This window comes from Lampetra fluviatilis, chromosome 71 (genome assembly GCF_964198595.1).
Source record: "Lampetra fluviatilis chromosome 71, kcLamFluv1.1, whole genome shotgun sequence".
NCBI classification, from domain to species: Eukaryota; Metazoa; Chordata; class Hyperoartia; order Petromyzontiformes; family Petromyzontidae; genus Lampetra; species Lampetra fluviatilis.
In genome coordinates, this window is record NC_136345.1 from 5,444,728 (window position 1) to 5,452,655 (window position 7,928).

The following is a 7,928-nucleotide window of genomic DNA, read 5'->3' on the forward strand; positions in this document are numbered from 1 at the left end:
CAACGTCACCAACATGAACAACATCAATAACATGAACAACAACATCATCAACAACAACATGAACAACAACATCATCATCAACAGCAACATCAACAACATCAACAACAACAGCATCAACAACAACATCAACATCAACAATAACATCATCAACATCAACGTCACCAACATCATCAGCAGTATCGCGCCGATGTTACGTTACTTTCATGTGACTAACACGCGACCTACACGCCACTGACACACGATCGACACGCCACTGACACGCAACTGACATGTGAATGACATGTGACCCACACGCCACTGACACGCAACTGACATGTGAATGACATGTGACCCACACGCCACTGACATGCGAATGACATGTGACCTACCCGCCACCGACACGCCACTGACATGTGAATGACATGTAACCCGCACGCCACCGACACGCCACTGACATGCGAATGACATGTGACCTACACGCCACCGACACGCCACTGACATGTGAATGACATGTGACCCACACGCCACCGACACGCCACTGACATGTGAATGCCATGTGACCTACACGCCACTGACACGCCACCGACACGCCACTGACATGTGACCTACATGTGACTGACATGCCACTGACACGCCACTGACACGCGTCGCCGCTGTCTCCCCCAGGTGTCGGTGTCTCTCCTCTGCCTGTCGCTGCTCTCGTTTGCTCACCCCTCGTACCTCCTCCTACGCAGCCGGCACAGAGACCCATAGAGACCCATAGAGACTCATAGAGACTTATAGAGACTCATAGAGACACACAGAGACTCACAGACTCATAGAGATACACATATAGACTCATAGAGGCTCACACAGAGACTCATAGACACACACAGACGTGCAGAGACTCATAGCGATACACAGAGACCCACATAGACACACACAGAGACTCATAGAGACTCACAGAGACTCATAGAGGCCCTCATAGATACACACACACACACAGATAGACACACACAGACACACACACAGATAGACACACAAACACACATACACAGATAGACACACACACAGATAGACACACACACAGATAGACACACACACAGATAGACAACAACAACAACCGCCATTCGCCACTAATTGGCGGTGACGTCACCACGACGCTTGTGCCAGGCCAAGTGCACCTTGAGGCCACGTGAAGTGTCGAACGCCCGCTGGCAGGAGGTCACGGGACAGACCCAGCAGGTGCCACGGGTCGACTGACCGAGATGACCGAGATGACTGGCTGATGCACCACCTGTGCCCCCTACTGTGCCAACTTGCTGTGCTTTAGCCACCCGGCGCTCCGCTCGTTGTTGTGAGCGTCGCTCCTCCGCCCTCCGTTGTTGTTGGAGGGCGACTGCCTCCAACTGCCCAGTAGCGTCCTTCACGAGCCTCCTCCACTGAGGCCGATCTTGACACCGCTGGTACCAGTCATCGGCAAGTCCACTCAGCTCCACGTCCTCCTGTACCACATCACTCCATCTCTTCTCTAGCCCGTGTCACTCACCCACCCACCCACTCACTCACCCACTCACTCACCCACTGACCCACTCACTCACCCACTCACTCACCCACTCACTCACCCACTCACTCACCCACTCACTCACCCACTCACTCACTCACCCACGCACTCACCCACGCACTCACCCACTCGCCCATCACTCCATCTCTTCTCTAGCCCGTGCCGCGCCCGTTTAGCCCCCTCGATCCGACCGAACAAAAGCTGTCTAGGCATGCGGTGGCTGGGCATGCGGGCTACATGGCCCAGCCAACGCAGCCTTGCCCTGCCGGAGGAGCTCACCGATGGGACTTACATAGACATACAAAAGATAGAAACAAAGATCCCCCGTATAGCCGTAACAGACTGTAGGGGCAAGTGCTGTCGGGGAGACAGCGTCTGAGGACGGCTGCTTGCGTTGTGGCCGAAACGTCGTGAGAATTATTTTATTATGTTTTATTTTTATTATTTTATTACTTCCCTTCTACGTGACTTTACCGAAAGAACCAAGAAGATGAATCCCTGCTGCAGTCACGAAAGCTTTAAATCGAAAAGTGTCTAACCAGTTTCAACATTCACCGGCTCATCAGCCGGGCGAATCGCTGGGATCAACGCTGGTGACATGTCGCGTTGGATTCCATTTGTTTTTGTACGACAATTTCTATTTTGCACAAGTTCTAATGAAGTATACGCGCACGTGTGAAGTTTGTGTACGTGTGTGTGTACGTGTGTGTGTACGTGTGTGTGTGTACACGTGTGTACACGTGTGTGTGTGTACACGTGTGTGTGTGTACACGTGTGTGTGTGTACACGTGTGTGTGTGTACACGTGTGTGTGTGTGTGTGTGGGGAGCGGTGGGTGTAGTGGTTAGCGCTACGCTGCGCTACGAACCCGGCCACCCAAGTTCGATTCCCGCTCACGGCCAACACCACCAGTGACGATTATCTGAACCAGTCCTGGGCCTCCCCTAGGTCGACTCAGCCTCAAACGAGTGCCTGGTGCGGTGTGTAGCCACAGTGCCGGGGTGACGTCACCCACCCCCCCATCTCACCACCACGTGACCAAGGACGGGTGGACGCGGTATTATTTCTTTATTTAAATCCACCCCCTCGGCCCCCCACTCGCCCCTCCCCCCCCAACATCGCCCCTCCCCCCCCCCCACTCTCCGCCCCCCTCGCCACTCGCCCCTCTCCGCACCTCCCCCCACTCGCCCCTCCCCCCACTCGCCCCTCCCCCCCCCCACTCCACCCTCCCCCCCCCCCTCACTCCCCCCTCGCCCCTCCCCCCCCCACCTCGCCCCCCCCCCCCACTCGCCCCTCCCCCCACTCGCCCCTCCCCCCCCACTCGCACCTCCCCCCCCACTCGCCCCCTCCCCCAACTCGCCCCTCCCCCCCCCCACTCGCCCTCCCCCCCACCTCCCCCCTCCCCCCACTCGCCCCCTCCCTCCCCACTCGCCCCTCCCCCCCCCCCCCCCCCACTCGCCCCCCACTCGCCCCTCTCCCCAACTCGCCCCTCCCCCCCACTCGCCCCTCCCCCCCCACTCGCCCCCCCCCCACTCGCCCCTCCCCCCCACTCGCCCCCTCCCCCCCCCACTCGCCCCTCCCCCAACTCGCCCCTCCCCCAGCACCACCCATCCTACGACAGACCCCGCCCATTCAAACTGACCAATCAACGTGGAGGTCACCGAGCTCGGTTGCCACGGGAGACGGCTGGGAGGGGGTGGGGGTCCCCCACGCGGGTGTTGGGGGCGTGGCCAACGGAGCGGTGAAATCCTCTGCTCCTGATTGGCCTGCGCTGCGCAGGACGCCCGCTGATTGGTTGGACCCTTCGAGTGACGTCATCGGCGCTCTGCTATTAAAGCCCCCAGTCGCGAATCTCTTAAGGATACCCAACCCGCTATATGATCCTTTATTTAAGTTTAATCCTTTATTTAACCTTCATCCTTTATTTAACCTTCATCCTTTATTTAACCCTACAGCGAAGAACGACCACCCTTTATTTAACCTTCATCCTTTATCTAACCTTCGAGCTAATAGCATCTACCTTTTATTTAACCTTCTAGCTAATTATTTAACCTTCCAGCTAAGAATGTCCACCCTTTATTTAACCTTCCAGCTAAGAACGTCCACCCTTTATTTAAGCTTCCAGCGAAGAACGTCCATCCTTTATTTAAACTTCCAGCTAAGATTGTCCACCCTTTATTTAACCTTCCAGCTAAGAACGTCCACCCTTTATTTAACCTTCCAGCTAAGAACGTCCACCCTTTATTTAACCTTCCAGCGAAGAACGTCCATCCTTTATTTAAACTTCCAGCTAAGATTGTCCACCCTTTATTTAACCTTCCAGCTAAGAACGTCCACCCTTTATTTAACCTTCCAGCTAAGAACGTCCACCCTTTATTTAACCTTCCAGCGAAGAACGTCCATCCTTTATTTAAACTTCCAGCTAAGATTGTCCACCCTTTATTTAACCTTCCAGCTAAGAACGTCCACCCTTTATTTAACCTTCCAGCTAAGAACGTCCACCCTTTATTTAACCTTCCAGCGAAGAACGTCCATCCTTTATTTAAACTTCCAGCTAAGATTGTCCACCCTTTATTTAACCTTCCAGCGAAGAACGTCCGTCCTTTATTTAAACTTCCAGCTAAGATTGTCCACCCTTTATTTAACCTTCCAGCTAACAACGATCACCCTTTATTTAACCTTCAAGATAACAACATCCACCCTTCATTTAACCGTCATCCTTTATTTAACCTTCCAGATAAGAACGTCCACCCTTAATTTAACCTTCCAGATAAGAACGTCCATCCTTTATTTAACCTTCCAGCTAAGAACGTCCACCCTTTATTTAACCTTCCAGATAAGAACGTCCATCCTTTATTTAACCTTCCAGCTAAGAACGTCCACCCTTTATTTAACCTTCCAGCTAAGAACGTCCATCCTATATTTAACCTTCCAGATAAGAACGTCCACCCTTTATTTAACCTTCCAGCTAAGAACGTCCACCCTTTATTTAACCTTCCAGATAAGAACGTCCATCCTTTATTTAACATTCCAGCTAAGAACGTCCACCCTTTATTTAACCTTCCAGATAAGAACGTCCACCCTTTATTTAACCTTCCAGATAAGAACGTCCATCCTTTATTTAACCTTCCAGATAAGAACGTCCATCCTTTATTTAACCTTTCAGTTAAGAACGTCCATCCTTTATTTAACCTTCCAGATAAGAACGTCCACCCTTTATTTAACCTTCCAGATAAGAACGTCCATCCTTTATTTAACCTTTCAGTTAAGAACGTCCATCCTTTATTTAACCTTCCAGATAAGAACGTCCATCCTTTATTTAACCTTCCAGATAAGAACGTCCATCCTTTATTTAACCTTTCAGTTAAGAACGTCCACCCTTTATTTAACCTTCCAGATAAGAACGTCCACCCTTTATTTAACCTTCCAGATAAGAACGTCCATCCTTTATTTAACCTTCCAGATAAGAACGTCCATCCTTTATTTAACCTTCCAGCTAAGAACGTCCATCCTTTATTTAACCTTTCAGTTAAGAACGTCCATCCTTTATTTAACCTTCCAGATAAGAACGTCCATCCTTTATTTAACCTTCCAGCTAAGAACGTCCATCCTTTATTTAACCTTTCAGTTAAGAACGTCCATCCTTTATTTAACCTTCCAGATAAGAACGTCCATCCTTTATTTAACCTTTCAGCTAAGAACGTCCATCCTTTATTTAACCTTCCAGCTAAGAACGTCCACCCTTTATTTAACCTTCCAGCGAAGAACGTCCATCCTTTATGTAACCTTCCAGATAAGAACGTCCATCCTTTATTTAACCTTCCAGATAAGAACGTCCATCCTTTATTTAACCTTCCAGATAAGAACGTCCATCCTTTATTTAGCCTTCCAGCTAAGAACGTCCACCCTTTATTTAACCTTCCAGCTAAGAACGTCCACCCTTTATTTAACCTTCCAGCGAAGAACGTCCATCCTTTATTTAACCTTCCAGCTAAGAACGTCCACCCTTTATTTAACCTTCCAGTTAAGAACGTCCATCCTTTATTTAACCTTCCAGCTAAGAATGTCCACCCTTTATTTAACCTTCCAGCTAAGAACGATCATCCTTTATTTAACCTTCCAGCTGAGAACGTCCACCCTTTATTTAACCTTCCAGCGAAGAACGTCCACCCTTTATTTAACCTTCCAGGTAAGAACGTCGATACTTTATTTAACCTTCCAGCTAAGAACGTCCACCCTTTATTTAACCTTCCAACTAAGAATGTCCATCCTTTATGTAACCTTCCAGATAAGAACGTCCATCCTTTATTTAACCTTCCAGATAAGAACGTCCACCCTTTATTTAACCTTCCAGATAAGAACGTCCACCCTTTATTTAACCTTTTAGCTAAGAACGATCATCCTTTATTTAACCTTCCAGTTAAGAACGATCACCTCCCGTAGCCACTAGTCCCTTCACACTCACCGCTGACTCCCCTGTCATTACCTCCTATGGCCACCAGTCCCTTCACACTCACCGCTGACTCCCCTGTCATTACCTCCCGTGGCCACCAGTCCCTTCACACTCACCGCTGACTCCCCTGTCATTACCTCCCGTGGCCACCAGTCCCTTCACACTCACAGCTGACTCTCCTGTCATTACCTCCCGTGGCCACCAGTCCCTTCACACTCACCACTGACTCTCCTGTCATTACCTCCCGTGGCCACCAGTCCCTTCACACTCACAACTGACTCTCCTGTCATTACCTCCTGTGGCCACCAGTCCCTTCACACTCACCGCTGACTCCCCTGTCATTACCTCCCGTGGCCACCAGTCCCTTCACACTCACAACTGACTCCCCTGTCATTACCTCCCGTAGCCACTAGTCCCTTCACACTCACCGCTGACTCCCCTGTCATTACCTCCCGTGGCCACCAGTCCCTTCACACTCACCGCTGACTCCCCTGTCATTACCTCCCGTGGCCACCAGTCCCTTCACACTCACCGCTGACTCCCCTGTCATTACCTCCCGTGGCAACCAGTCCCTTCACACTCACCGCTGACTCCCCTGTCATTACCTCCCGTGGCCACCAGTCCCTTCACACTCACCACTGACTCTCCTGTCATTACTTCCCGTGGCCACCAGTCCCTTCACACTCACCGCTGACTCCCCTGTCATTACCTCCCGTAGCCACTAGTCCCTTCACACTCACCGCTGACTCCCCTGTCATTACCTCCCGTGGCCACCAGTCCCTTCACACTCACCGCTGACTCCCCTGTCATTACCTCCCGTGGCCACCAGTCCCTTCACACTCACCGCTGACTCTCCTGTCATTACGTCTCGTGGCCACCAGTCCCTTCACACTCACCTCTGACTCCCCTGTCATTACCTGCCTTGACTACCAGTCCCTTCACACTCACAACTGACTCCCCTGTCATTACCTCCCGTGGCCACCAGTCCCTTCACACTCACGGCTGACTCCCCTGTCATTACCTCCCTTGGCCACCAGTCCCTTCACACGAAAAGCTGACTCCCCTGCCATTACTTCCCGTGGCCACCAGTCCCTTCACACTCACGGCTGACTCCCCTGTCATTACCTCCCTTGGCCACCAGTCCCTTCACACTAAAAGCTGACTCCCCTGCCATTACTTCCCATGGCCACCAGTCCCTTCACACTCACAGCTGACTCCCCTGTCATTACCTCCCGTGGCCACCAGTCCCTTCACACTCACCGCTGACTCCCCTGTCATTACCTCCCTTGGCCACCAGTCCCTTCACACTCACAGCTGACTCCCCTGTCATTACCTCCCGTGGCCACCAGTCCCTTCACACTCACCTCTGACTCCCCTGTCATTACCTCCCGTGGCCACCAGTCCCTTCACACTCACGGCTGACTCCCCTGTCATTACCTCCCTTGGCCACCAGTCCCTTCACACGAAAAGCTGACTCCCCTGCCATTACTTCCCGTGGCCACCAGTCCCTTCACACTCACGGCTGACTCCCCTGTCATTACCTCCCTTGGCCACCAGTCCCTTCACACTAAAAGCTGACTCCCCTGCCATTACTTCCCATGGCCACCAGTCCCTTCACACTCACAGCTGACTCCCCTGTCATTACCTCCCGTGGCCACCAGTCCCTTCACACTCACCGCTGACTCCCCTGTCATTACCTCCCTTGGCCACCAGTCCCTTCACACTCACAGCTGACTCCCCTGTCATTACCTCCCGTGGCCACCAGTCCCTTCACACTCACCTCTGACTCTCCTGTCATTACCTCCCTTGGCCACCAGTCCCTTCACACTCACAGCTGACTCCCCTGTCATTACCTCCCGTGGCCACCAGTCCCTTCACACTCACCGCTGACTCCCCTGTCATTACCTCCCATGGCCACCAGTCCCTTCACACTCACCGCTGACTCTCCTGTCAT

General features: G+C 51.9%; 1 protein-coding gene across 3 annotated transcripts in view; it reads left to right on the forward strand.

The window, feature by feature from the left end:
• The window catches only part of LOC144952921 (uncharacterized), a 15,299-nt gene extending 13,105 nt beyond the window's left edge, over positions 1-2,194 (forward strand). For all 3 annotated transcript variants that reach the window (XM_078883398.1, XM_078883397.1, XM_078883396.1), the window contains one exon: positions 646-2,194. The gene's annotated coding sequence lies outside the window, so the exon portion shown is untranslated. The remainder of the gene's footprint in view (positions 1-645) is intronic.
• The last annotated feature ends 5,734 nt before the right edge of the window (positions 2,195-7,928 follow it).